General features: G+C 44.3%; 1 pseudogene; it reads right to left on the bottom strand.

Moving 5' to 3' along the window:
- Positions 1-371: 371 nt before the first annotated feature.
- Positions 372-25,722, bottom strand: LOC132352740 (glutathione peroxidase 1-like; annotated as a pseudogene).
- Positions 25,723-26,860: the final 1,138 nt, after the last annotated feature.

Below are 26,860 nucleotides of genomic sequence, written 5' to 3'. Positions count from 1 at the left end.
TGTTTGGCTTTGATGGAATGAAACAGTATCCTCCCATCCATTTATTATAGGATGAATGACTACCAGATTCTCTAGAGTTGGGCTGAAGAGGGAAAATAGAACAGGATTTCATGAGATGCCTGAGAAGAAGTAGTGATCAAAAGGGAGCTAACCCAATTTTCCTCTGCTTTCACCAGCCTATCACTGAAATACTTCATAGTTGACCCTCTGTCCTGTCTTTTTTTTTTTTCCCCCCTGACACTCAGCACTTTATTAGTGAGGGGCTGTGGTCTGGGAAAGGGGAGGCTGGGATGGACCAGCGCCCATCTCGGGGGATTTTCCCGGACATCAGGCGTTCCTCCACGCAGGTTTAGAGGAAACACCTTCACGGATCAAATCCCCAGAGGGCAGCGCTGTGACTGACTAGCAGCAGGGGTAGGAGGGGCGCCCTGGGCACAGCGGGGCCCCTGGGGCAGCAGGGCCTCGACGGCAGGCTCGAGGTGGAGGGTCAGAAAGCGGCGGCTGTACGTGTGCACGGCACAGCGTCCAGGCCCACCAGGAGCTTCTGGAAGTTCCAGGGGACGTCGCTGCGACACGCCGGAGACCAGGCGAGGAGCTCGGGGTCGGTCACGAGGGCAGGGGCGTCGACACTGGCCGTGCGCAGCGCCTCGCGGAGGCGAAGATCGGGTGCGCCTGCGCGCCGTTCCCCTCGCCCTTGGCCCGGAGCCTGAGCCCGGGCTCGAACCCGCCGTCTGGTCGGACGTACCTGAGGTCCTTCAGGATCTCCTCATTCTTGGCATTTTCCTGCGGGAGAGAAGAGCAGCTGGGACCCGGGACCGTGACGGGAGGGGAAGCCTTCTGACCGCAGACATGGAGTTTGCCCATGAGTCACTGGACTGTTGCCTTTCTTGCAAAACCCCTGGGTGGATTTGAACGCCAGGCGGGACGAGCGCCGGCGGGAAGCGAGCCGGAGGCCCGCCTCTCCACGCCCAGGGCGCGCGCAGCCGCGGGGCCCGCCGGCGCTCCTGACCCGGGTCGCGCTCCCACCCCCGCTCCGCCCTGCGCACCTGTTGCCTAAACTGCTTGCTCGGGAAGCCGAGCGCGACCAGGCCCGGGGCCCCCGAGGTGCCGCCGCTGCAGCTCATTCATCTGGGTGTGGTCCCGGGCCGTCTAGCCTCCGAGCGACGCCACGTTCTCAGTGAGCAGCGCCTTGGCCCGCAGGGAGCCCAGGCTCACGGGTTCCCCACCGGCCAGCGGGTGCGCAGCGGAGGGGACGCAGAGCGCCGAGCTGCGCACGTGGCCAGGGTGTGTCGGGAAGGGGAGAGCCGCGGGCTCGAGAGACCCTCTGTCCTAACAATCCTTTTGCATCTAGGCTCTGCGCGTGGAATAGTATCCAGTGACCTCAGTCATCTGTGGGTTACAAGAGTGCTTTTCGAAAACCCCAATTGCCTGGAATCTTGTTGAAATGCAGACTCTAATTGAGGAGGTCTGGGTGCAGCCTGAGCTTCCTAACAAGTTCCCAGTGATGCTTAGGCCGCTGGGTGACAAAAGCTTAGATAATCTCTTTCAGAGTAAAATGTCATTGCTACAAACCCTAACCCTGTCACTACTGAAGCATTAAAAGGGACTCAAGTCTCTGCAAGCCTCCAGGTTAAGTAGTTTCAGAGCACGTCAGGACCAGAGCAGGACAGAAAAGGGCAGGAAATGGATATGGGCTGGTTAGTGGAAAATTTCGTCAGCCCTTAAAATAAAAGCTTCAGACTGGATTGAGAATTCTCATCCTCTTGGTAGAAATGAATTCTCATCCTTTTTGTAGAAATGCGTGACCGTTCAAAAACATGTCATCCCTAAGGACAGAGTGGGGATAAGGCCACTCTTGACATGGTCTGTTGGACACTCCGACCAAGAGTCGAGGTCGGGTCTAACAGGAAGCAAACAACAGGTGGTGGCCACCTCAGGCTAGTCCCCTTCTCTGCCTATTTTGGCTTCGGACACCACACAGAGAATCGGACCGCAAACTCCCTCTTCACCCGACAAGTCAAGTCTTTTTAAGGACCCTGGGCAAGTATGTATTGGTTCAGACACTATTCTAAATAAAAGGGCTGGCTTTTCCAAGTAAATTCCTGCCTTCTTTTCCAAGGAGCACCTTCATGTCTAAGAAAACATAAGTAGGAGAGAATGGTTTCCACACACTAAGACCTACTCCAGATGCATTGAAAACTCAGCAAAAGAAGCCAGGGCAAACTGATCCTGGGAAACACATAGGACATTTGGATCAGAATGTTAGCCTTCGAGTTCATCCTCTACAAAGCCATAGAATGCAAACTGCTGAGGCTTCGCACATCCAGCTTAAAGGGAAAAAGGATTCTCTGACCTCATTGCCTCAGAAAAGCTCAATAGGTCACATTTCCGGCTTGGGCTACCAAGCCCTCCTTTGGCTTTTCCTTCCTATGCACAAAATTTCAGAAGTCACTGTGTGGCTGAATTTCCTTCGGTAACAGAAAAAACAGTCATTATTGTTGAATGCAAGGAACTGATCTGACCTAGAGTCAATGATTTCTTCCTGCAAGTGACAAAGCCTGTTTCCTCCAGCTGATAATGAAACCCTGGAAAGGCACTGAACATGCATTTTCAAAAGCAAATCATCCATGGCAAGGATGCGGTCCTGTACCTTTTTCAATCAAAATTTGAAGAATCGTATTTTAAAACGATTTTTTCTATTGTGGTAAAACATATGTAACATAAAATTTACCATTTTAACCATTTTTAAGTGTACAATTCAGTGGCATTATGCACATTAAGAATCATATTTTTAAAATAAATAGTTATAAATGGGTCCCTAGTCTCTCTGAAGAAATATACTCAATAAGGGCAACAAAGAAAGAGCTACAGTTTTCATTCCAGAGAAGGATGGAAAACTGTGATACTTCCATACGAATAATTTAAAGGCCTGGAGCAAGGGGAAAAAAAAATCCTATATCCTTCTTTTCCAGGGAAGGTGAGCTAGAGTATTAAGGAGATCTCTACTCACCTCTCAGCTTCAGGAGAGGTCCCTCAATATTTGCTGGATGTACTGTCTATGTGGCCAGCAGGCCTGTCCTGGGCTCATGCCATTTGCAAGATTCACTGGTAGAGAGTACGTCTTCCTACACATGGAGAAAAGATAGTCTCCCTATCCCACATAAAAGAGTACAGTTTAGGGGAAAACTGTACTAGGCTTTGGGGTCAGAAAGATCTGGCTGGAACACCAGTTCTGCTGCTTCTGGTGTCATTGCAAGTTCCTTAAGCACTTTGCTATAAGATGAGGATTAATATTAGTATCTACTTCACAGGGTGGTCGTAAGGGTTAAATTAGATAAGAGGATTAGTCAGGATACAATAGGTTCTGCTGCAGTAACAAATGAACCCCAATATTTCAATGGCTTCACCTGATAAAATTTTACTTCTTGCTCATGTCACAGTCTGAGGGGGGCAGGTGGCTTTCCTCCAAGGGTGATCAAGGATCTGGGCTGCTTCCAAATGGCATCTCTGACATCTTGGAGGTCTTTGCTTCCTGATGAATGTAGGACCCACACTGGCTCTTTACACCCTTGGCCTCCAAGTAGCTATGTCTTTCCTGGTTACAGTTCTTTGGAAATAAGCATGTATATCAGTCAGAATCTGAGCAAAAAAGAAACAAACAAAAACAGATGGCACACTCTAAAGGGCCACTTATTTAATGGATTATTTACAGAGGTGTAAGCAGGGTTAAAAGAAATCAGAGGGGATGATGAGACCTCCCAAGATTGCCAACAACTCAGTGCAGGTCCTGGATTTTCAGTAGCTGAAACTCAGGGAGCAGATGTGAGATGGGAGTCTGGAAATAGATAACCTAATCTCTCTCTCCTCTCATGTTTCTGACGCTTGCTGTTGCCTCCCAATGATCAAACTCAACTATACACCAGAAGTCAGTGGGGCCTGGGGGATGCACCCAGACAAGTTCAGCTTCCTGGGGGGCGCCCAGAGCAGGGTGGAAAAGTGGATCTGGACCAGCAGGTGGAGAAGCCCCACCAAAACATGCAGAAGACTTAGCAGTGTTCTGAGTACATAGTGGGCACTGAAAAAAAAATGAGTGAAAGAAGTTAAGAAAATATGAAAAAAATATTTAAATGTAGCTTATGTTTATTGAGGTCCTCACAGTTCACTCTACTTCTGACAAAGAGAAATATACATTTGCTAAGAAGAATTTTTCTCTCCACAGCACAGATTTTTCAACAAGGGCTCAGTGTCCAAAGCTGGGCTGTCCTTTCTCTCTCCTAAAAGATGAGTTTAACGGGAAGAATAGTGTTTTGTTTGCAAAGCGAGAAACATCGATAGCTCCGCCCCGAAGAACTTTATCTGTGCAGCCAGTAATTACAACCTAAGTTGGGTTGAATGGCACAGTTACCCTGATAACTGCTGTTACTGTTTTCACTCTTTCACTTGCCAACAAGATCCTCTGGTCCCTTATCTTGTACTGGGGCCAACCCAACAAGAGCAGGAGAAGTTGAAATTCTGACACTTGAAAGCACAGGACAGTGTGAACAAGCTGGTGAGTTGTGTTGGGCTTTGCTAAGTAATGGGCTGGGTTCAGTGCCAGTAAAGAGCTTTGGAGAGCAGTGCTCGATGTTTATTCATATATAGTTTCTCATTCTGCACGTAAGTGAAATCATCTTTTCCAAGGATCAAATTCATTTCTTGTTGCTTTCCTCCAATTCAGTATTTTGATGTCAGAAACTCAGGGAAGTTTTGAATTTGAAGGAAATTTAGAAGTCGTTTTGCCCAACCTCTTCACACACCATCGATGCCTTGGAGAGACTGGGGTTCAGCCTCTCCCTGAGCCCATTCAGTGATGGGACACTTCCTGGTGCAAGCAGCTCCTGTGCGTGTGCTTTGAGCCAGGTGGGGAGCTCTGGCAGCGTTATCTCCTTTAGTCCCCACAGCCCCCTGAGGCAGCTACTATCATAAGCCCCACTTCCCAAGTCAGGAAACCAGAGCAGAGAAGTAACTTGCCCAAGGACACACAGCTAAACCACACTGAAGCAGGATCTCAAACCCAGGTCTGTTTTTCTCCAAACCCCAAGCTCTTCTCCATTAGGGTCTCCAAGCACCTTTTCGGACACCCCATGCCCACCAGGAACTCTCTGAAATATTCTTACCTGTAGCTCCCATCATTTTAGCTAATCACTGTTTAAGTTTTACATGATATCAAAAAGTGGGAATGAAAAAAAACTGTTCCTGATCATTTACATTTTGTACCACTTTACTGTTTATGGAGCATGTCAGTAGTTTCACTTGAACCTTTCAACAGTTCTTTGAGATAGTTATCACTATCTCTAGTTTACCTGTTAGAAAGTTGAGTTTCACAGCCATAAAAAGGAATGAAATAATGTCATTCGCAGCAACATGGATGGACCTAGAGATTGTCATACTGAGTGAAGTAAGTCAGACACAGAAAGACGAATATGATACCCCTTTTATGTGGAGTCTAAAAAAATTGGTACAAATGAACTTATTTACAAAACAGATATAGAGTCACAGATGTAGAACACAAACTTATGGTTACCAGGGCAGCGGGGGGAGGGATAAACTGGAAGATTGGGACTGATATATACACACTACTATACATAAAATAGATAGCTAATAAGGACCTACTATATAACACAGGGAACTGTTCTCAATACTCTGTAATGACCTATATGGGAAAAGAATCCAAGAAAAGAGTAGATATACGTATACGTATAACTGATTCACTTTGCTGTACATCTGAAACTAACACAACATTGTAAATCAACTATACTCCAATTAAAAAAAAAAAGAGGGGACTCTCCTGGTGGTCCACTGGTTAAGATTTCACCTTCCAATGCAGGGGGTGTGGGTTCGATCCCTGGTCAGGGAGCTAAGATCGCACATGTCTCGCGGCCAAAAAACCAAAACGTAAAACAGAAGCAATATAGTAACAAATTCAATAAAGACTTAAAAAAAAAAAAAAGCAAGTTGAGTTTCAGAGAGTGGGCACATGGTCATATGTGTAAGAGGGCGGCAGAGCCAGGAGCAGAGCCCAGTTCCTTTAGATTTTGGTCCTATGCTCTTTTCACTACTCCATGCTATTGACAGCAAAAGGTGAAACAAGGAGGTATCACTTTTGTCCTGGGTTCCACATTACTTCCTGTCTTGTACTGGTGCACCGTGGCTTCCTGAACTGTTGCATTTAGGAGGTTCAGTCTTTCTAATAAATCTGCCTCACATCTGCTCCTTAGATCTGAATCCCAATGAGAAATTCTGTCTCCATCAACTTTACTACCTGACCTCGACCCAAACTAGTATCTGCCCTGGTTTATCAACCGTGTTTGTGGGACTGTATCTTAGGGACAGTGGGGCAGATTAGACAGAAAGCAATCTAGAGCCACAGCAGTACAATGATGCTTCTATTTGGTCCACAGGATGCCAAACAGCTGCTTCTAAATATCCAGATGTTTGGCATCATGTAGAACTAAACTTTGATTCATTGGCCAAATATTCCATTGTCATCTAATTAATCAACATATGCTTGAATGTTTTGTTATCTCACAGACTGTATGTTTGCTTAGAAGTGACTAGATTTTAATATTTCAGCTTCCAAAAAGTATCTCTCAACAAAAGCCCCCCCCCCACTATTTTCCAATGCATAAGTCTTCTTTTCTTGTTGCTCGCCAATCTGACAAAGGGAGAAAAGTCCCACACATTTTACAAACTATTTAATCAGCTAAATGCATCTGCATCAAAGGCCAGTGTGTTCTTCTGTTGAGAAAAAAGCAAATCTTGGTTTTCCCTAGCGTGATGAAGCCCAAACCCATGTAAGCAAGACACGTTAAACATTCCTTACTCTGTCTTTGAGTTCATTTAATTAATTTTTTTATTTAGGTATAATTGACATATTACATGATATTAGTTTCAAGTGTACAATGTGATGATTTGATATTTATACATATTATAAAATGATCACCACAATAGGTCTAGTGACCATCTGTCCCCACAGAGAGTTACAAGACTTTTTTTTCTTGTGATGAGAACTTTTAAGATTTGCTCTCCCAATAAACATGTTAAAAAAAAAAAAGATTTGCTCTCTTAGCAACTTTCAAACATCTTTGGTTTTATATCCTGTACTTTACATAAACTGTTTAGTGAAAATTATTTCACTGTTTTTCCTAATTGTTTTTCTCTTGCATGGCTACCTGGAGACACATTTTCCAGGAAATTTGCCATGACGACCGGAAGTGGTCCAGTGAACAAGATTTCTAAGCTTTCTCTCCAGAAGTAGCTTTCTCCTCCTTGAGATCCTTAGATACACCTTAAATGTCTTTACTCCCTTTTGGACCCATTAACCTACTGCTACTCAAATTACTCATAGTATCTACTTTGTATTAAGCTATCACTACAGGTGTCAGACTCTGTACTAAGTGCTTTCAAGACAGGACTCATTTAATTCTCTCAAGAAGCCCTTTTGGTATATTCCATGAAGAGCACCAGTTTGCGAATGAGGAAACTGCAGCTTAGAGTGGATCATCCATTTGTTCAAGGTCACACAGCTACTGGGTCTCGGAGTGGGGACTCTGAACCCCAGCCTAGTTGCCTCCAGAGCCCACGTGCTTAACCCCTTACTCCTCTGCTTTCAAAGTAATAGTCCTCAAACACGGAATGGAATCCACTTGCCCAGAGTGAAGCCCAGCACAGGATGGTCCTTCCCTGACTTTAGGCCTCCTGTTCTCCTCTTCCCCTGAGGACTCCTGTTCCTCCCACATCCTAAGGTTCAACCCCACAGACCGTAAGTCGTTCCCCAAACACCATACCTTTTTCTCCTCCCTTCATTCGCACACTCCGCTCTCCCCACATGGAGCATCGCACATGCCCAGACTCAGTGTCTCCGTGCCCAGCATCTTCCATGGGAAAATCCCCACTCGTCCAGCAGGGATCACTCAAAGGTTAACGCCTCCCCAAAGTCCACCTGACCCCATGCTGGACCCCTCTTCTCCCATCATACCTTCCTTGGTTACGGTACCTAACACCTTTATCGTCCTTAGTGTGCCGGTCACGTGTTTTGAAATAATTCGTTTGCCTGTCCAGCTCTCTCATCAGCCCGGGAGCTTCTTGAGGAAGGGGCTGATCTCATTTCTGTGTCTCCAGGGCCTGGCACAATAGGTTCTCAATTGGTGTTTATTGAGTAAAAGATGAACTAAATATGCACAGGTGGTGATGATGTGTGAGTGATTACTAACATCTATTTAACACCTCCATGGAATTCAAACTGCTCAAAATTTGTGTTTCTATAGATTTCATTAGGACAGGACTCAATTTTTGTCTTCAAAATCCTCCGGGCAGAGAGTTTCTGCTTTTGCTTTCTGTACGACTGTGAAATTAACTTTTAATGAGAGAGAGAGAGAGAAATAGAAAGAGAGAGAGAGGGAGGGAAGGAGAGAGAGAGGGAGATAGAGAGAGAGAGGAAGGGGAGAGAGAGAGGAAGGGGAGAGAGAGAGGAAGGGGAGAGAGAGAGGAAGCGGAGAGAGAGAGGAAGGGGAGAGAGAGAGAGAGGAAGGGGAGAGAGAGAGAGAGAGCTCTTTTTCTCTGCATCTCAATCCCAAAGTCTCAAGGAAGATTCGATTAACTCAATTCTGACACTAGAACCATCACCACCAATAACCACATTATGCTAACACGACTGTTCCCATAATAACCATGTCGTTGGGAGGAAGAGGCAATTCCATTAAGTGAGAATGGGGGTGGGATGCTGAGCAAAGAAAACAACAGATGTCTGCGATAGTCCGCTGACATCAGGGCTGAAAAACAATCTCTTACAGGGTTAGCAAAACCTTGTTTAGGAAATCATCCCTCTCACTGTTTTGGAGATTTTAATAAGGGCCTCTTAAAGACCAAAAGGTCACCCAAACTCAGAGAAATGCCTTTCTAATAGAGGCATTACAGGCCTGATGGATGGGATATTTAGGGGCCTAAAAGCCTTCTCAGAGTCTTCAAATGTAGGGAGTTGTGAGGTCCTTTCATAAAGCCAGAGACCTCTGCTTATTGACATGGATACTTGTGTCACCGGTAGAAGTTATTGGGCAGGTAAGTTCTAAAAGTAAAAATCTGCCAGCACCAACATCTGCAAAGCAAATGGTATCTAGAAGCCTGGAAGCACTGGGCCCAAGTCATCATCCAGTGAAACAGGTTCTGTATTGGAGAATGGATTACTTCATCTCTCAGGGTTTCTCTTTCCTCATCTGTGAAAAAGAAATAGATAACAAAGCCATCTTCACTGAGTTCCAGGAGGATCAAGTGAAACAAAGTGTAGAAAGCCTAGATATACAAATGTTATTTACTTGTGTTATTTTAGGGAGAAACAGAAAATAATGGAAGTACTCATTTAGAAGAGAATGGTAAATAAGGTTGTGTAACTACTCATATTTTGACATTAAATTTTTCTCAATAATTAAAATGGAAACAACAAAAAACTATGGGGAAATGACGGTGGTACAGGTTAAATGTACCATGAAGATGATTAATGTTATATTTTTCAATAATTTTATAAACAACATGAATACATGTGAAAAAGAACTAGAAAGGGAGTTCAAAGAAAAACTATTTGGAGGCATCCCTGGTGGCGCAGTGGTTAAGAATCCACCTCCCAATGCAGGGGACATGGGTTCGAGCCCTGGTCCGGGAAGATCCCACATGCCACGGAGCAACTAAGCCCATGCATCACAACTACTGAGCCTGTGCTCTAGAGCCCACGAGCCACAACTATTAAGCCCTCACTCTAGAGTCTGCGAGCCACAACTACTGAGCCTGTGTGCCACAACTACTGAAGCCCACGCGTCTACAGCCCGTGCTCCACAATGAGAGAAGCCACCACAATGAGAAGCCTGCGCACCGCAACAAAGAGTAGCCCCTGTTTGCTGCAACTAGAGAAAGCCCACGCACTGCAATGAAGACCCAACACAGACAAATAAATAAATAAATAAATTTATAAAGAAAAAAAAGGAAATACAGCATCTTAAGCAGAGGTGGGAGCATGGAGGTAGTGCACACGTGGGCAAGTTGGCACAATTCCCAATTTTTTTCCCTACCCACAATCCATTTGTCCTTCTTCTGGTATGTGCACTCAGTCTTCCTCTGGTAGGGCTCCCCCCCTCCTATGTCAACATGTTCCAGGGGCAGATGCACCAGAGCAGATTGAAGGTTGAAGTCAATCAGTATATCTGTCAAGACACGTGAAGTCCCTGAGATCTTACCCTACTTGCAAGAAAGCAAGTTAGTCTGCTACCATTTTATGGATGCTGGGAGAGAACATAAGACTCCTCGACAAACTCACACACACACAGACACACACACACGGTATTACAGCAAAAGCAGCAGCCGGAGTGTCAGCAATTTGCACTGTTCCCCAAGCTCCAATCCCCAGGGTGACAATAAGGGCCAGATGACACCTGCATACATAGTGGGTGGCGTTGCAGCAGAGGAATTCAGAGCGGAGGGACCTGTAGACTGTGAGCAAGCAGAGAACACTGTGACCAGCAACGAGTCAGTCTTCCCTCCCCAGCTCCCACCCTGAAAGCTGTGGTCAAACTCTAGCACCTTCACCTACTTGGTTGCCTATGTGACCAGGTACAGAGCTGCTTGGGAGAAGGACAGGCCATGCACACCCAGCAAGTATGTGCAAGATGCTCAGGGCCATGATTCTCCTGACAGTATCATATTTTCTTGGCCATATACAGGGATGTGCATGTGATCCAACCAGAACTACTGAGATGAAATGAAACCTTTGAAGCTTTTGCTTCAGAGGACAGGCATCTTACTTCCCACCCCACCTCTGCCTCAGAGGAGAATCTAGAAGAGCCGTCTTGTGACCAGTAAAGTCTGTATGAGAACGGAGTCCACTCAAAGAAAGCAGAACTGATAAATGGAGAGATCAGGAAAATTGACTCTGGTGTCATCATTTGATCCATAGTATAAAGCCAGGCTTAAAACCAAGCCATCTACCTCCAGAGTTTCCATTTATGGAAGGCAGTTTAGGTACAGTTTTCTGCCACTTGCCATCAACAGAGTCCTAACAGACACAAATATCAATGTAAACCTGTATTAGTCAGGGTTCTCCAGAGAAACAGAACCAACAGAATATATAGAGAGATCTAGCTCTCTCTCAGTAGATAGATAGATGATAGATAAATCTAGAGAGAAAGAGAGAAAGAGAGAGTGATAGAATGATAGAGAATAGAGAAAGAGAAAATGATAGAGAAGAGAGACATTATAAGGAATTGACTCATGTGATTATGGAGGCTGACAAGTCCCAAGATCTGCAGTTGGCAAGCTGGAGACACAGCGGCACTGATGGGGTAGTTCTAGTCTGAAGGCCAGGAAGCTTAAGACCCAGAAAGAGCCAATGTTTCACTTTGAGTCTGAAAGCAGGGAAAAAAATCAATGTCCCAGCTCAAAGTTGTCCGGCAGGAAGAATTCTCTCTTACTCACAGGAAGGTAGGGCTTTTGGTCCTCTTCAGGCCTTCAACTGATTGGATGGGGCCCACACACTTCAGGGAGGGCAATCTGTTTTACTCAGTCCACCAATTCAGATGTTAATCTCACCAGAAACATCCTCACAGACGCACCCAGAATAATGTTTGACCAAATGTCCAGGCACCCTTTGGCCCCATCAAGTTGACATGTAAAATTAACCACCACAACACTTTGTTAAATTGCATTTATCAAATGTTATGAATGTGCCTAAGTCTTCCTTTGGTGAACTTATGAAAGTCCCTAAGTGATTCAACTTCACAATTTTTATTCTTCCAGACTCTTGAAAAAATGGAGCTGTTTAATGAATCATTTGTTGATTCATTTCATCCAAGGTTTTGCAGGGGTTTAAGAACCTAGAACTCTATTTTCACAGTTGTGTTGTTCCCGAGACTAAATTAAATCTGCTGGGTCAAACCATTCCCTCTGTTACAAGAGCTATTCCCCTATACGCATCTCTCCTCTTCCTGAAATAGAAATAGGACCAAAAAAAGAGGGGGGAGAGAGAATTTTTCAAGATAAAGAACGGTTTGGATTTTCTTATGCTATTTTAAGTTCACAATCCTGTCCATTTGATATTCATTTTACATGCCTGGCTTTCATCACAATGATTATCATTTAATTACATTTTAGCTGAAACAGCCATATAACATTTCAGTGAGATTGAGGAAAGACTGAGCCTCACTTCCAGGCTTTTCTGCAGCCTTATGTTATATCTCTGTGTTAACTTTAGAGGCTGCCTTTTATAATACAGGGGCTACGATGTAGATAATTAGTCTTCTGATGACGTCAGGTACATTAAAAATTGGCTTGGTTTCATTTCCGTTCCACACAAAGTTTTCATTCATGGTTCATCCAAGGGTTTTTCCCCATTAGAAGCTTCTTCTCATGGAGCCCACAGTTCATCGGCCATGGGACCAATCAGCCCAGAAGGAAAGAAATGAATGAATGAAACCTAATTCACAATAGAGTGGGATTTCTTTTCATTCTTGTCCAGCGCATTCCCTCTACCTTGGCTATATAGTGCAAACTCCTGGATGCTCCAGGAGATGCTGAGGAACTTGCCCAGCCCTTCAGTCCTCTTGGAGAGGAGCTGAGAGGAAACGTTCCCTCTTGCTGGCTCCTGACCATGGCAGAGAGGCCACAGGAATGGTGAGAAGAGGACTCACCATGCTGGCTCTTACCTGCCAGCAAACAGACAAGGTCTCCTTCCCACCTCCTCCTCTCCCTCAGTCAGCTCAGCAGAGAGGTTTCCCACCCTGCTCCCCACCATTCAGCCTGTGTCTGTCAACATTGGTCAGGGAGAATAATAGGAAGCTCTAGTTCAGGCTTGGGACAAGCCACGGTCTCTAGGCACCAGCTGTACTTGCAATAGAGCTCATGTATTACAACGAAGTTTGGCTTCTTGTTTCTTTTTTGAATCGGTTCAGAATCTGGAGGAGAGACTAGCTAACAGGTATGATCAGCTCCTTTCAAACCCCAAACATACACCAAGGACCTGGGAGAACTGGCAGAGCTAAGTAGGTTACTGTAATAACTTGATACCAAGTTCCTAAGGCGGAGAGGAGATAAGATGGCAGAGTAGAAGGACGTGAGCTCACCTCTTATTACAGAAACACCAAAATCACAACTAACTGCTGAACAACCATCGACAAAACAAACAAACAAAACAATGCTGGAACCTACCAAGTTCCTAAGAAAACATTCTCATTAGACTAAAGGCACTCAGAACGTGGGGACCCTTTTTCTCTTCCATTCTTTTCCACATCCCATCAAACATATAAGGGAGTTGTGAGATATTATACACAGTATAAAGGGCAGTATTTAGTCACAAACTAGACCTTTGAGTTCCCCTTTAGCTCCAGCTTTTGAAGTGCAACCTAAATGATTAAACAAAAACTGCAGTTCATGTTTGCAAAGTAAATGACTATCAGACTTATGAATCTGATGATCTCTATTAAAAAAACTAAAAGCAATGTATTGAGAGATAAAAGAAGACTTGAGTAAATGAGAAACAGCATGTTCCTGGAGAGGAACACTAAATTTTTATAAGCATGCTAATTGTTCTCCAATTAACTTACTGTTTTAATGCAGTTCAAATCAAAATGTCAGAAATAGTTTGGAAATTTCACAAAATGATTTTATTTTTTCCCCTCATTTTTTTATTATGCAAACTTTAAAAATAACCATAAAAACTTGGAAAAAATAGTATTAAGAACACTAATATACCCACCACTTAGATTCAATAATTATTAATACTTACCTATTCAAGTATACTTTTATGTTTGTATGTATATATACATATATATACACTATAAATATATTTATATACACATACTATATATAAATAATTATTTATACTGTGTTTTTGTATTGTTAAATCTATGAAACCAAGTTCACCCTAAATACTTCGATATGCATCTCCTCAAAATAAAATTTCCTATATGATCACAATAACTTGATCGTGTCAAGAATAGTGACAATTATGTCTTCATACCCATCCATATTTAAACTTTGTGATTGTCCTGAGATTGTCATTACTGCTTTTTTCCTTCAAATCATAATCTAATCAGGGGTCACATTTTGTTATTCTGTCTCTTGAGGCTCTTTTATTGTAGGAAACAGTCCCTCCACTTTATTTTTCATGTCTTTGGTTTTTTTGAAAATAATTTCGAGGGAATTTGAAAATGATTTTGATCTTTTGAAAACATCAGGCCAATCCTTTTGGCCTGGATGGGCCTGATTATCCCTTCATGGTGTACTTTACCTTGCTCTTCTAGTCTCTGTATCTCCTAAAAAGGCTTGATTCGGTTCAGAGTCAAGATTTTTAACAAGAGCGCTACCCAGGACACATTATATGTTCCATATGGCATCACACGCGGAGGCATATAGGTTCAGGTAGTCCTATAGTTCGTTAGATGGATAAGACGGTAACCACCAGGACCCTCCATTGTAAAGGTTCGGGGGTTTTCCCTTTAAAATCAAAATCAGCGAATACTCTGGGAAGAGGGGGGGAAATTATTTTCAAGTATATTTGGAAGAACTAGTGGATAAAGATATCAAATAAAATTTAGAAGAAGAATAATTGAGTGACTATTCCAATCAGATATCAAAATGTATTCTTAATAATGTGAGAGTAGAGCAAAGATTAGCCCCCTAATGGGATTAGTAGCCTACATATAGCCTCTGTCACGTGGTTTTGGTGAGAGGACATCCACCAATGGGCTGGCACTTACCTTTAACAGTCAGGTAACTGGATAACATGCCATAGGAGCTTTGGGCTTTAGGTCTTCTTGGTCACCTTTGGGAAGTCACATGAGCGTGCACACACACACACACACACACACACACACAACTGGCACGGCTATCTCCAAAGAAAGCTATGACTATATCTCAGACAGTGCATTTATCAACTCTATCCCAAGGTTTAGGATTATGTTAGGACAAAGTCCTTTTCGACAGAAACCGATTCAACAGACATACAGTATTAGAAAAGGATAGATGATGTTTGCAGATGAGAAAAAGGAAGCAAAACAAAAAATCAGGCGGACAAACAGTAAGTCAGGATGTAGGAGGGTTTCCCCTCCTATCCTGGAAGACAGTCTTCCAATTCAGGATTGTGTGTCAGCTCCAGCCTTGAAGCTAGGGAAAAAAATACCCAGACGATGGCTTGAGGGAGGGTCGTGAGAGAGAGTGAAGGAGAGAATACAGCGCAGCCCTAGGGAAACCGGGGGCGGGGGTGAGAGCTGGACCAGAAGAGCACACAGGGCCTGAGACAAAGGTGGGGGGACCTCGGGAGAACGCGGTATGTGGTGACATCCTATATCTCCTGACTCTGCGCCTCTGTGTGTCTCTCTGTTTTTCTCTATATGCAGACCTAACAGAAAAAAATAATTACTACCTATATTCCTCCCACCCCACCCCCGAAACGGTGCTGGGCTCTTCAAAAAGAGATGGTGTTCCTGCAAAGACCTTTGTACTGCCGCGTCCCTTGACGGGTCTCTGTGAGCAGGTTGGAGAGCAGGGACCGATGGAGGGTAATCTGCTTTGTCTGAAGGAGCCACACAAATGATGGCGTGTATGATGCGAAGATACCACTGACCTTGCACTGGCTGTCTGGGAAACATAAGAATGTGCCAAATAACTGTCAACCGAAAAATTACTCACAACCTAAAAGTTGAGAGTTATGTTTTATTTGGTGGGAATTTTTAGGACTTCAAGCCAGGGAGGCAGCATCTCAAGTAACCCTTAGAGAACTGCTCCCAGGAGGCGAAGGGGGGAGCTAGGATACACAGGAGTTTTGCAACAAAGGGCAGGTAGTAGGAACAAAAGATTACCGTTAATTAAAGAAAACTAGAAATCTCAAGGAATGTAGCACTTTTCTACGTATGGGAAGATGCAAGAGTCTGGGGTCACTGAAATTATTCCTTAGATATGCACCTCAGCTATCTGGGGCCAGTGTCCTGTATTTTCACATCCTGAGTTTCCTCAGGGCTCACCGTGGGGAGTGGTGGCAGTCTGATGGCTGCTAGATGGCAGGTATTCTTTCCTTCCTGGGTTCCCTCAGGGCTGGCTCACCAGCTTAACATAGGCTGTGGCTGCAATCGCTGATGACTGTGACATCTTTTGTTTACTGATATGGCAGGCAATATTCCATTTATCAAACCACTCCAGCCTTAAACGGGGCTGTCTGGGTGAGTTACTCTGGGGTCCTCCTCTTTCTAGAGCTGCTCTCCTTGGACCAAGAGTTGATTCAATTGGCTTGACTTACATGGTGGGTTATTTTCTGCTATTCTAACCAAAAAGAGTCTCCCCTCACTGATGTTTAGGAATGAAGAGGGCACTTCGACTACCACCATGCTGGCGTGGGTCGTCGTGTAAAGGTCTCCCATTGTCCCGCTGACAGTATTGTCCTTTGTCACCTTCCCTTCCTCCTTCCTGAAGTCAGCACAGGCAGTGTGAAAGGGACAGTTCAGGCAGTCAGACAGACTCAAACACATGCGCTAAACCAGCTGTCCTTAGGGGAAAAGCATGGTCCAGACCATTATACTCTTAGATAATCTAGTTCAGATAATCAAATTGCCCCGGAAATGGTCACCTCTCCCTTTTCATTTTGTTTCTTGGAAGTCACAGCTCTGACTTTATTCTTTATTCTTTCTTGGTGATGGCAACCTCTAAGAACAGGCATCCAAATTAAAGAGGGCGCTGTTCACTTATGTCAGTGGAGGTACAAGAGTCTCATCTCCAATGATTGCCCAATAGGTCTTGAATGCTACAGGAAGGGTTAAGCAAATTATGTAACATGATTCCATCAGCTGAGTGCCTTGCTTTCATCATCCTGCAGTTAAATCTTTGCAGCGTGCATTGCGAGCCCAGACTATAAACTGGCGTAAAAAGCTTCCACTCTTGTGTATAGTGTTTTTCCACAGTTGAAAAAAGTTCCTTTAAGGCACACACATTCCTTTAATAGCCATAGGCTATTGACAGGCTAAGACTGTGCTTAAAGCATAAAATCTAAATAATAGAAATAGTTATGCTAATAACAACGGCTAACAGTCCTGAGGGCTTACAACTCTGTAGGTACCAGGAATGATATAAAAGCAGTCAACAAACAGAGTGGCAGGGCACTGACCAATCAGAACTGACATGGGTCTTAACCCTGCAATAGGATAGCTGAGGTCTGTTGCCATGAGGGGCACTGACCTTGTAGTTGCTGGCTCCTGAGGAGGTGAGACAGGCTGGGACCTGGGACCCTTTACTGCAGTGCTGCAGTGCTTGTACCTGGACACACCTCTCTTCAAGCAACACAATTCAAAGAAACTATATGGGACTAAAAATAACTGCATGCAAGCGCAGTTGGGGCAAATTCTGGACAAAAGATTCAAAGAGACCAAAGAAACCCAGCTGCCATTTTTGAAGATCCTGAAGCAAAAGCAGGGTACTGCGCATGCCCCCTGCACACAACACCACCTAAGTCACCCCTCCGGCCGACCCCTGGACACACCCCTACCCTCACCCCATATAAGGAACAAACTCACCTCTCCCCGCTCGGTGGGGGGGGGGAGCGAGCAAGCAAGGGAACTTGTTATTTGTTCTCGCTCCCCCCTGCTGCAGCAGGGGCCCCAATAAAGCCTTGCCTGAAATTCTTGTCTGGCCTCTGATCAATTTCTATTGATTAAGGAGGCCAAGAACCCTGGTCCATAACAGAAGTGTGAGGAATCTAGCGGGAAGGTGTCTGTGTCTGGGGACACGTGCTCGGGGAAGCTATTTACTAACTGGTAAGGAAGGGATCCACATCTGAATAATGTGTACAGATGTACCAGGTACACCGGCTGAATATCAGAACTGCCAGGCCCTGTGCTATAGCCCCTATTCCCACCACAAGCCTATGAGGGAAGATCCGGCACTTATAACCCTTTTACAGATAAGCAAATGAAAACTACAGAGTTTAAAGATCTTGCCCAAGAGCACACAGTCAGTACAAGGAAGAAACTAATTTGGAAAGAACTAATTTTTTAAAAAATTAATAGATTTTTTGGGGGGGAGCAGTTTTAGGTTGATAGAAAAATTGCGTGAAGGGTAGAGTGTTCCCATGTACCCCCTCACCGGCCCACCTTCAGTTTCTCCCATTATCAATATCTTGCATTAGTGCAGTACATTTGTCATATTTGATAAGCTGATATTGATACATTATTATTAACTAAAGTCCATAGTTTGCATTAGAGTTCACTCTTTGTGTTGTACATTCTGTGAGTTTTGACAAACGTATGATGATGTGTACCCAACATTAAAATAGCACACAGCATAGTTTCACTGCCCTAAAAATCCTCTGTTCTCCTCCTTATTAAGCCCTCCCTCCTTCCCCCAACCCCTGGCAACCACTGATCTTTTTACTGTCTCCATATGTTTGCCTTTCCCAGAATGTCATATAGCTCAATTATACTGTATGTAACCTTTTCAGATTGGCTTCTTTTGCTTAACAATATGCATTTAAGTTTCCTCTATGTCTTTCTGTGGCTTGATAGCTCATTTCTTTTCATCACTGAGTAATATTCCTTTGTCTGGATGTAGCACCATTTATTTGTCTGTTGAAGGACATCTTAGTAGTTTCCAAGTTTTGGCAGTTACGAACAAAGCTGCCACATACATTCCTGTGCAGGTTTTTGTGTGGACATAACTTCTCAAATCATTTGGCTAAATACTAAGGAGCACGATTGCTGTATCATATGGTAAGAGTGTGTTTAGTTTTGCAAAACTGCCAAACTGTCTTACAAAGTGGCTGTACCATTTTATACCCCCATCAGCAAGTAATGAGAAAGAACTAATTTTTCATATATGGTTTTATAAATTTACAAAGCACTTTTAACTCTATGAACTGAACCTGGACCACAGAAAGACATATTTCTTCAAAAATCAAGCCATATTATCTCTTTGCTATGCTATGGACTTTTCTGTGTAATTATTACTGCCAAATAAAGGCTACTACTTACTTAGAACCTATTTGGTGAATGACATTCATTCCTTTATGTCTTATTTAACCTTCATAACAAATCCTGAAAGGTAGGGATTGTCATTTACTGAAAAGGAAACTGAGACTCAGAGGAGTCAAGTATATCGCTCAAGATGACAAAGGAATTCAAACCCAGGGCTGCCTGTCCCCATGTCCTGGGTTCCTTACACTCTACAGCATTACACTCCTTCAGTGTAAATTGGCATGAAAAATTATGAAAGACTTGGAAGGGAGAAAAAAAGAAAAAGGATTACTGAATGTCCTGTTCAGTGCATCTTTCTGAGGTATCTTCCCCTTTCCTTGTCTCAGAGCTATTTTACAACTCTGTAAATTGTAGAAAACTAGTAATAATGAAAACGATTCTTGTCACAGAATTGCAAATCAGTTGTGTCTGGTGGAGTGCAATTTTTTTTTTTTGGGCTGCGTTGGGTCTTTGACGCTGAGCGTAGGCTCAGCAGCCGTGGTGCACTGGCCCAATTGCTCTGGGGCATGTGGGATCCTCAAGGACCAGGGCTCGAACCTGTGTCTCCTGCAAAGGCAGGCGGACCTCCAACCACTGCGCCACCAGGGGATCCCTGGTGGAGTGAAATTGACAATCAATTGCCCTGTGGATAGACTGCTTTTTGTATCTATTTGTAACTTCACTTCAGCATTCCTTATCTGCCTCTATACGTGTGTATTAATTTGAATTCTCCTTTGAACCAGCTGAAATATCTTACTGGTTCAGTGATTAATTAATGAGTTAAATTCCTTGACATGTGTTTATTTTATATAGGTATGACACTCATGATTTTACCCTTAAAAAATTCTTTTAACAGAATGTATTTTGTGCGTGTGCATCAATATAATCAGAAACAATGTCAGTGTTATTTCATTATTATGGTTCCTTTTTCATAACTTAGGTGCCCACAGCATTAGCGTATCAAGACATGTGAAAATTCTGGACTTTCCCTAAACCCACTTGACTGACTGGCTACCTTTTGAGATTGATGTTGACATGGTCCTTCCCTCAGTTCCTTCTCCAATGTTACCACTGCATCATCTCTTATTTCCTTCTGAAACCATTTTTCTCTTCTTCTGCACAATTAAGATTTTCTGCTTACTGTTTCTATAGAAACAAGGGAGTATTGGAAGGGGACTATCCAATAGTAGTTAATCAAGAAGAATCTTGAGATATACAGATTGCCAACAGACACATGAAAGAATGCTCAACATCATTAATCATTAGAGAAATGCAAATCAAAACTACAATGAGATATCATCTCACACCGGTCAGAATGGCCATCATCAAAAAATCTAGAAACAATAAATGCTGGAGAGGGTGTGGAGGAAAGGGAACACTCTTGCACTGTTGGTGGGAATGTAAATTGATACAGCCACTATGGAGAACAGTATGGAGGTTCCTTTAAAAAGTACAAATAGAACTACCATACGACCCAGCAATCCCACTACTGGGCATATACCCTGAGAAAACCATAGTTCAAAAAGAGTCATGTACCAAAATGTTCATTGCAGCTCTATTTACAATAGCCAGGACATGGAAGCAACCTAAATGTCCATCGACAGATGAATGGATAAAGAAGATGTGGCACATATATACAATGGAATATTACTCAGCCATAAAAAGAAATGAAATGGAGGTATTTGTAATGAGGTGGATGGAGTTAGAGTCTGTCATACAGAGTGAAGTAAGTCAGAAAGAGAAAAACAAATACAGTATGCTAACACATATATACGGAATCTAAGGGAAAAAAAAAGCCATGAAGAACCTAGTGGCAAGACGGGAATAAAGACACAGACCTACTAGAGAATGGACTTGAGGATATGGGGAGGGGGTGGGGTGAGATGTGACAGGGTGAGAGAGTGTCATGGACATATATACACTACCAAATGTAAAATAGATAGCTAGTGGGAAGCAGCCGCATAGCACAGGGAGATCAGCTCGGTGCTTTGTGACCACCTAGAGGGGTGGGATGGGGAGGGTGGGAGGGAGGGAGATGCAAGAGGGAAGAGATATGGGAACATATTGTATATGTATAACTGATTCACTTTGTTATAAAGCAGAAGCTAGCACACCATTGTAAGGCAATTATACTTCAATAAAGATGTTTAAAAAACAAACAAACAAACAAAAAAAAAAAAAAAAAAAAAAAAAAAAGAACCTAGTGGCAAGACGGGAATAAAGACACAGACCTACTAGAGAATGCACTTGAGGATATGGGGAGGGGGAGGGGTGAGATGTGACAGGGTGAGAGAGTGTCATGGACATATATACACTACCAAATGTAAAATAGATAGCTAGTGGGAAGCAGCCGCGTAGCACAGGGAGATTAGCTTGGTGCTTTGTGACCACCTAGAGGGGTGGGATGGGGAGGGTGGGAGGGAGGGAGATGCAAGAGGGAAGAGATATGGGAACATATTGTATATGTATAACTGATACACTTTGTTATAAAGCATAAGCTAACACACCATTGTAAGGCAATTATACTTCAATAAAGATGTTTAAAAAAAAAAAAAGAAGAATCTTGGGTTTATTTATTTATTTATTTATTTATTTATTTATTTATTTATTTATTTATGGCTGTGTTGGGTCTTCGTTTCTGTGCGAGGGCTTTCTCTAGCTGCGGCAAGCGGGGGCCACTCTTCATCGCGGTGCGCGGGCCTCTCACTATCGTGGCCTCTCCCGTTGCGGAGCACAGGCTCCAGACGCGCAGGCTCAGTAGTTGTGGCTCACGGGCCTAGTTGCTCCGTGGCATGTGGGATCTTCCCAGACCAGGGCTCGAACCCGTGTCCCCTGCATTGGCAGGCAGAACCTCAACCACTGCGCCACCAGGGAAGTCCCCCAAGAAGATTCTTAGAATTAAATTTGCCTGCAATACTTCACACACCTCATTGTATGACAGATTATTATGTGTCCTGTGGCTTATTCGGGATACTAGTTTCCCCTTCTGCCAGCCTTAGGCTCCTCATTAGCCATTCATAGTTTTATCCTATTCTGAGTAGGCAGGGGACACTTTAGAAATATGTCTTTTTCTGGATAAGAAGTACTGTCAAAACACTTTTGGTAGAAGGGAAACTTGAAATTATTGATTATAGTTTTGAGAATAATGACATTTTAGAGAAAAAAAGATCTTAGGCATAAACTACCCAATCCCTTCATTTGATAGATGTGGAAACTGAATTCTAGGGAAATTAAATGACTTGGCCACAGTGACACAGCTGACTGTGGGCCTTGCTAGGAAGAGGGCTGCACCCTCATTTCCAGTTCAGTTCTCTTTCCATGACGTACAGCATTTCAATGACCTTGGCCTTCAAGAACTCAGGTTAGCTCGGTAGCTAATAATTATAGCAGGCATTATTTTCCTGAACTTCTCTGATTTTATGAAATCATGCAGTTTATAAAAGCTTATTGTTTTACGTACTTGAAGGAAAAATCAAGGGCAAGGTCAATGGGAGCAAATTTGCATTTAAGTGACAACTTGCAAAAATAAATTTTAAGTTAATACCAGATTTTCGCTGTTGTTCTCACTAACTGGACTAGATCGTGTGACTGTCACACATTGCACCTCCCTCCATGTATGCAGGCCCTCTGGATTTTTCCTGGGCTTGCTGAAGTTAGGCAAGGTTGGCCAACGGCTGCTGACCACATATTTGTTTGCCTACTGAATTCAACAGTTCAAGAAAGCAGTCCATTATTAAGAGCCCTGTGTTTAATACCTCTCATTTGCATTCCAATTATTGTTTTAGTTGACAAGGAAGTTTGAGGGGGGAAAGTGAATAAAAGCCTGGCTTTATTTTTAGAAAACCTTAAGCCTAGAGGATCCCTTGGACTTTCAAGAATGATAAAGAGAAACAGGTACTGCTTAATGCAGCCATCTGGACCCCAGTGGTCCTGTTTACAGGAAGAGGCACATATAATTAGAAACAGCCAGTGGAGGACAGCATAACCTAATCAGTACCAAGGACCTGAAAGATGTGTGCTTCTCCCTTATCCGATCACGAGGCTACCATCCACTATCTGGGAGACCTTCACCTTCAGTCTCCCCATTCCCACTCCCCAGTTTACACATAGAAGTGCCAACCACACAAGGAAACCAACACGCTTACCAGTTTCCCATCTGATGAAGTATGAAGACAAAGTACCTGCTTCCGTTGCAGATACCTAGTATGTTTTTTTAACATCAGGCTTGGAGAGTGTGTTTCCTCTCGGTCATAATACACTGTGTGATCTGAGTAATCTGGAACCCCTTGGGGATGGTGTTGGGTGTTTACTATAGTATCCACTGAACTCAATAATAAAGCCCTTGCCTCCTGATTTTTAACCTTGCAGGGGTAATGGCTTGTTTAGTGAGATAATCTCTGTGCCTACGTGGGAAACAGCTCTAGGTAAATGAAAGGTGATGGATGACTTAAAGGGAACTCAAACACATTTATGCCATTTACCACCAACTCAGCCCAGCGTGGGAGGAACCTCAGTCATGTGTGTCCTAGTTGCAGACTCATGCCACAGAGATGTCTTGTGTCAACGGGGAGTGAGCCACACACTGGGAAGCCATGCTGTTCATGAGGGCAGGTCTGTGCCCCAACCCATAGGCGGGTGCCCATATCCTGCTGCTGGCATACGGTGTCCCATCATTAGCCAGATGGCAGCTGCGCTGGAAAGGGCCTGCAATTAGGATTGGCTGTGTGGGGATCAAACCAGTGTGTGGCTGGGGAAACCTGAACAGGAGTTGAAAGTGTTAAAGACGGGGGCCCTCGGTCAGCAGGGGAGAATCTTCAGCATGAGTGTCACCCCAACTCTCCCCTCCTCTCCTTCCGTGTTGGAAGACAGTTCCAATGTCGCACAATTCTCTCTGTGCCCAAAGGAAATGTCAGGGGTTCAGGACCAGAGAAACTTGCTGCACGTAAAAAGTAGAAGCTTTTTTGAGATTGTATCATGGAACACATTACTTCTCTTGACATTTTTTCATTTTTTTTAAATTAATTAATTAATTAATTTTTGGCTGTGTTGGGTCTTCCTTGCTGCGCGCAGGCTTTCTCTAGTTGCGGCGAGCGGGGGCTATTCTTCGGTGCATGGGCCTTTCACTGCGGTGGCTTCTTCTGTTGTGGAGTGCGGGCTCTAGGCGCGCGGGCTTCAGTAGTTGGGGAACGGGGGCTCAGTAGTTGTGGCTCGCTGGCTCTAGAGCGCAGGCTCAGTAGTTGTGGTGCACAAGCTTAGTTGCTCCGCAGCATGTGGGATCTTCCCGGACCAGGGCTTGAACCCCTTGTCCCCTGCATTGGCAGGCGGATTCTTAACCACTGCGCCACCAGGGAAGCCCCGAGATTTTCTTCAATAAAGAAGGTTTGTTCAGAGTCAGAGTTGACTAGATGATGCTTGACCTGCCCTAGAGGATTCAGAGAGCCTCTAATACCTTTGAAATTGTATTTTGTATAATACGAAACAGTATCATAGGATTAAATATTCATTTTTCTGGGAAGAGGGTATATATATCTCTTGTCAAAGAATCTCAAAAGATCTGTGACTCCAAAATATTTTGTAGCCACTGCTATAGAGTTCAGAGGAGCCCAGCCTTTCTGATCGTGGCAGAAAGAATCCTGAAGGGTCACTGCATGAAGTGGTTATGAGGTAACTCATGGCCTGTGTTTTGCCTGGTCCCTGGGTACCCCTCCATCACCCTTCAGCTGGCCTAGGGCGCACTGCCTGTTCTGTTCCAGAGACAAGTAGCTAGACCATCTCAGGTCCCTCCAACCATATCCCAACACAGTCCTTGGCCAGCGTCAGCCCTGTGAGCTAGCACCCTCGATGATATCCCTTTAATAAGGTCACACTCAGGCAGAAGGCAAATGAACCATAATGATGGAAGGACAGGAGCAGATGTCCCAACAGGGCAGGTTGTGGCATAGTCAGCAACTTCCAGTGTTATGAGGGGCAAGGAGAACACAATGGCCAGGAAATGGAGAGCTGAGTACTTGTCACCATTCTGCACTGGCCAGTGCACAGCACTGGGCATTTCACCCTCATGTATTTATTTCAGTTTCCCGATCTGTAGAATGCGGAAGTTGGACTAGATTCCTGAGGCCTCCCTAGCCGAGGACATGACAGGCTGTGGACAAACTTCGTGGCGTGGCCCTGTCTGCAGAGAGGTATTGGGAGAGGAACTGGTCTCTTATTAGGAGCTGGTTTATTCTTCTATCTTAAACACCAAGCTATATGTTTTAAGACATGTTGGATTTTGCAGTCTGTAGAAGGATTATAAACAAATACGTACATCCAAGAGACAAAACATCACTTGTGGGAAGCATCAAGATGTCGGTGATGGGTTATGGGCTGGTTAGGGCCGAAAGCCAAAGATTGAATATTTCTGATTATGATGGGGTGCCTGCTCTGTGGTTTCTGATTTGGAAATACTGTTCGTAAATCTCCCTTCCCACCTCCAACGTCTAGTTCTGTTCGTAGCGGATCATATATATTTCCATTCTAGACTCTTCAGCGTACAATCCTTAAGGTGTCTGAATTGATACTTTGGCATGTTAGTCGTACTCAGGTCTCCTGACTTTTTCACTCCAGGCTCAGAGGAGGCCTCTGAGTCCTCTAACCTCTCCTGGCTTCCATCCTTCTCATCCCTGGCCCCGTTCCTCGATGTCACACCTCCAATTGTCCGCTCCACCCTCATCCCGCTTCCTCCTCTGGGTGTTTCAATCTTGCCTTCCTTGCGGCCTTTTCCTCCTCCTCCCAGATCTTCTCAGATCTTCCTTATCTTAAACATTAAACCAGTTTCTCTGCTCTATGTGTCTTTTTAGTCACTTTTAAATCTATTTCCTTCTCCCAACCCACAAATCCTCGGAGTAAATAGCTTATACCTACTATTTCTATTTCCTTTGCCATCTTCTTGCCTCTGCAGTCTGGATGTTCATAAGCTGCCCTGGAACTGTTCTGTCCAAGCAGGGTTTTCCGTGCTCTCCTTCCCTTTGCCCCTGGTTTTTGATATAAATGCAGGGTAGAGACAGCACATCCCTCCGTCACCTTCCAGGGCCCAGCATTGACCATGACTCCTCAGCAAACCTTCGCTGAACACTGAAGCTCTCCGTTGCCTCTTCCTGCCAGATATTTCTCATCCGTCCATCCTGTGTCTCCTTGCAATACCAGCCCTCCTTATCTCACCTCCTATCACTGTGGCAATACTCTGGCTCGCTTCTTCACTTCTAATTCATCCCGTAGAGCACTGTATCACTTAAATCTTCCTCAGCGCTCACCGACAGTTCCCCAGGGACTATTGATCCAAGCTCCACCTCTTCAATGGGTATTTTAAACATGTAATTAATTAACTGCTTAAAAAAGAGTTATAGATGCACAAGTGAAACATTTAAACTGAACAGAAAGGTACCAGAGAAAGAGAAAAATCCCTCTTTCCTCCCCTTCTCCCTGTTTTTTCTCCCAGGAGCAATCCCCCGTTAGCAGTTTCTTATACATCCTTGCCCATCCTTGCAGAGACATTTTGTGCATGCAGTTCTTCCTGATCGGTCTACAGTTCACCACCGTGCCTGGGGCCCCGTCTTGAATCCAGCCATTCAGGCTGGGGGCCTGTTTGACTCCTGGCCATTTCTCCCAGAGCTGGGCTCTACCATACCTATTCCAAATCATAGCCTGAGGTTTGCTTCAGGCTGTACAGCCTGGGACTAATCCTTGCTCTCACTAGATGGTTGCGGACTTCCGGTGGCTGGGAGGGACCCGCAGACAACATGCCCCCTGTGGCTACCGTGAGGGATTCCAGCACTGTTCACCCTCCTTGGAGTGTAGCTCCTTTCCGGGCA

This window comes from Balaenoptera ricei, chromosome 18 (genome assembly GCF_028023285.1).
Source record: "Balaenoptera ricei isolate mBalRic1 chromosome 18, mBalRic1.hap2, whole genome shotgun sequence".
Classification (NCBI taxonomy): Eukaryota; Metazoa; Chordata; class Mammalia; order Artiodactyla; family Balaenopteridae; genus Balaenoptera; species Balaenoptera ricei.
This window is presented reverse-complemented; position numbering and strand designations above follow the sequence as displayed.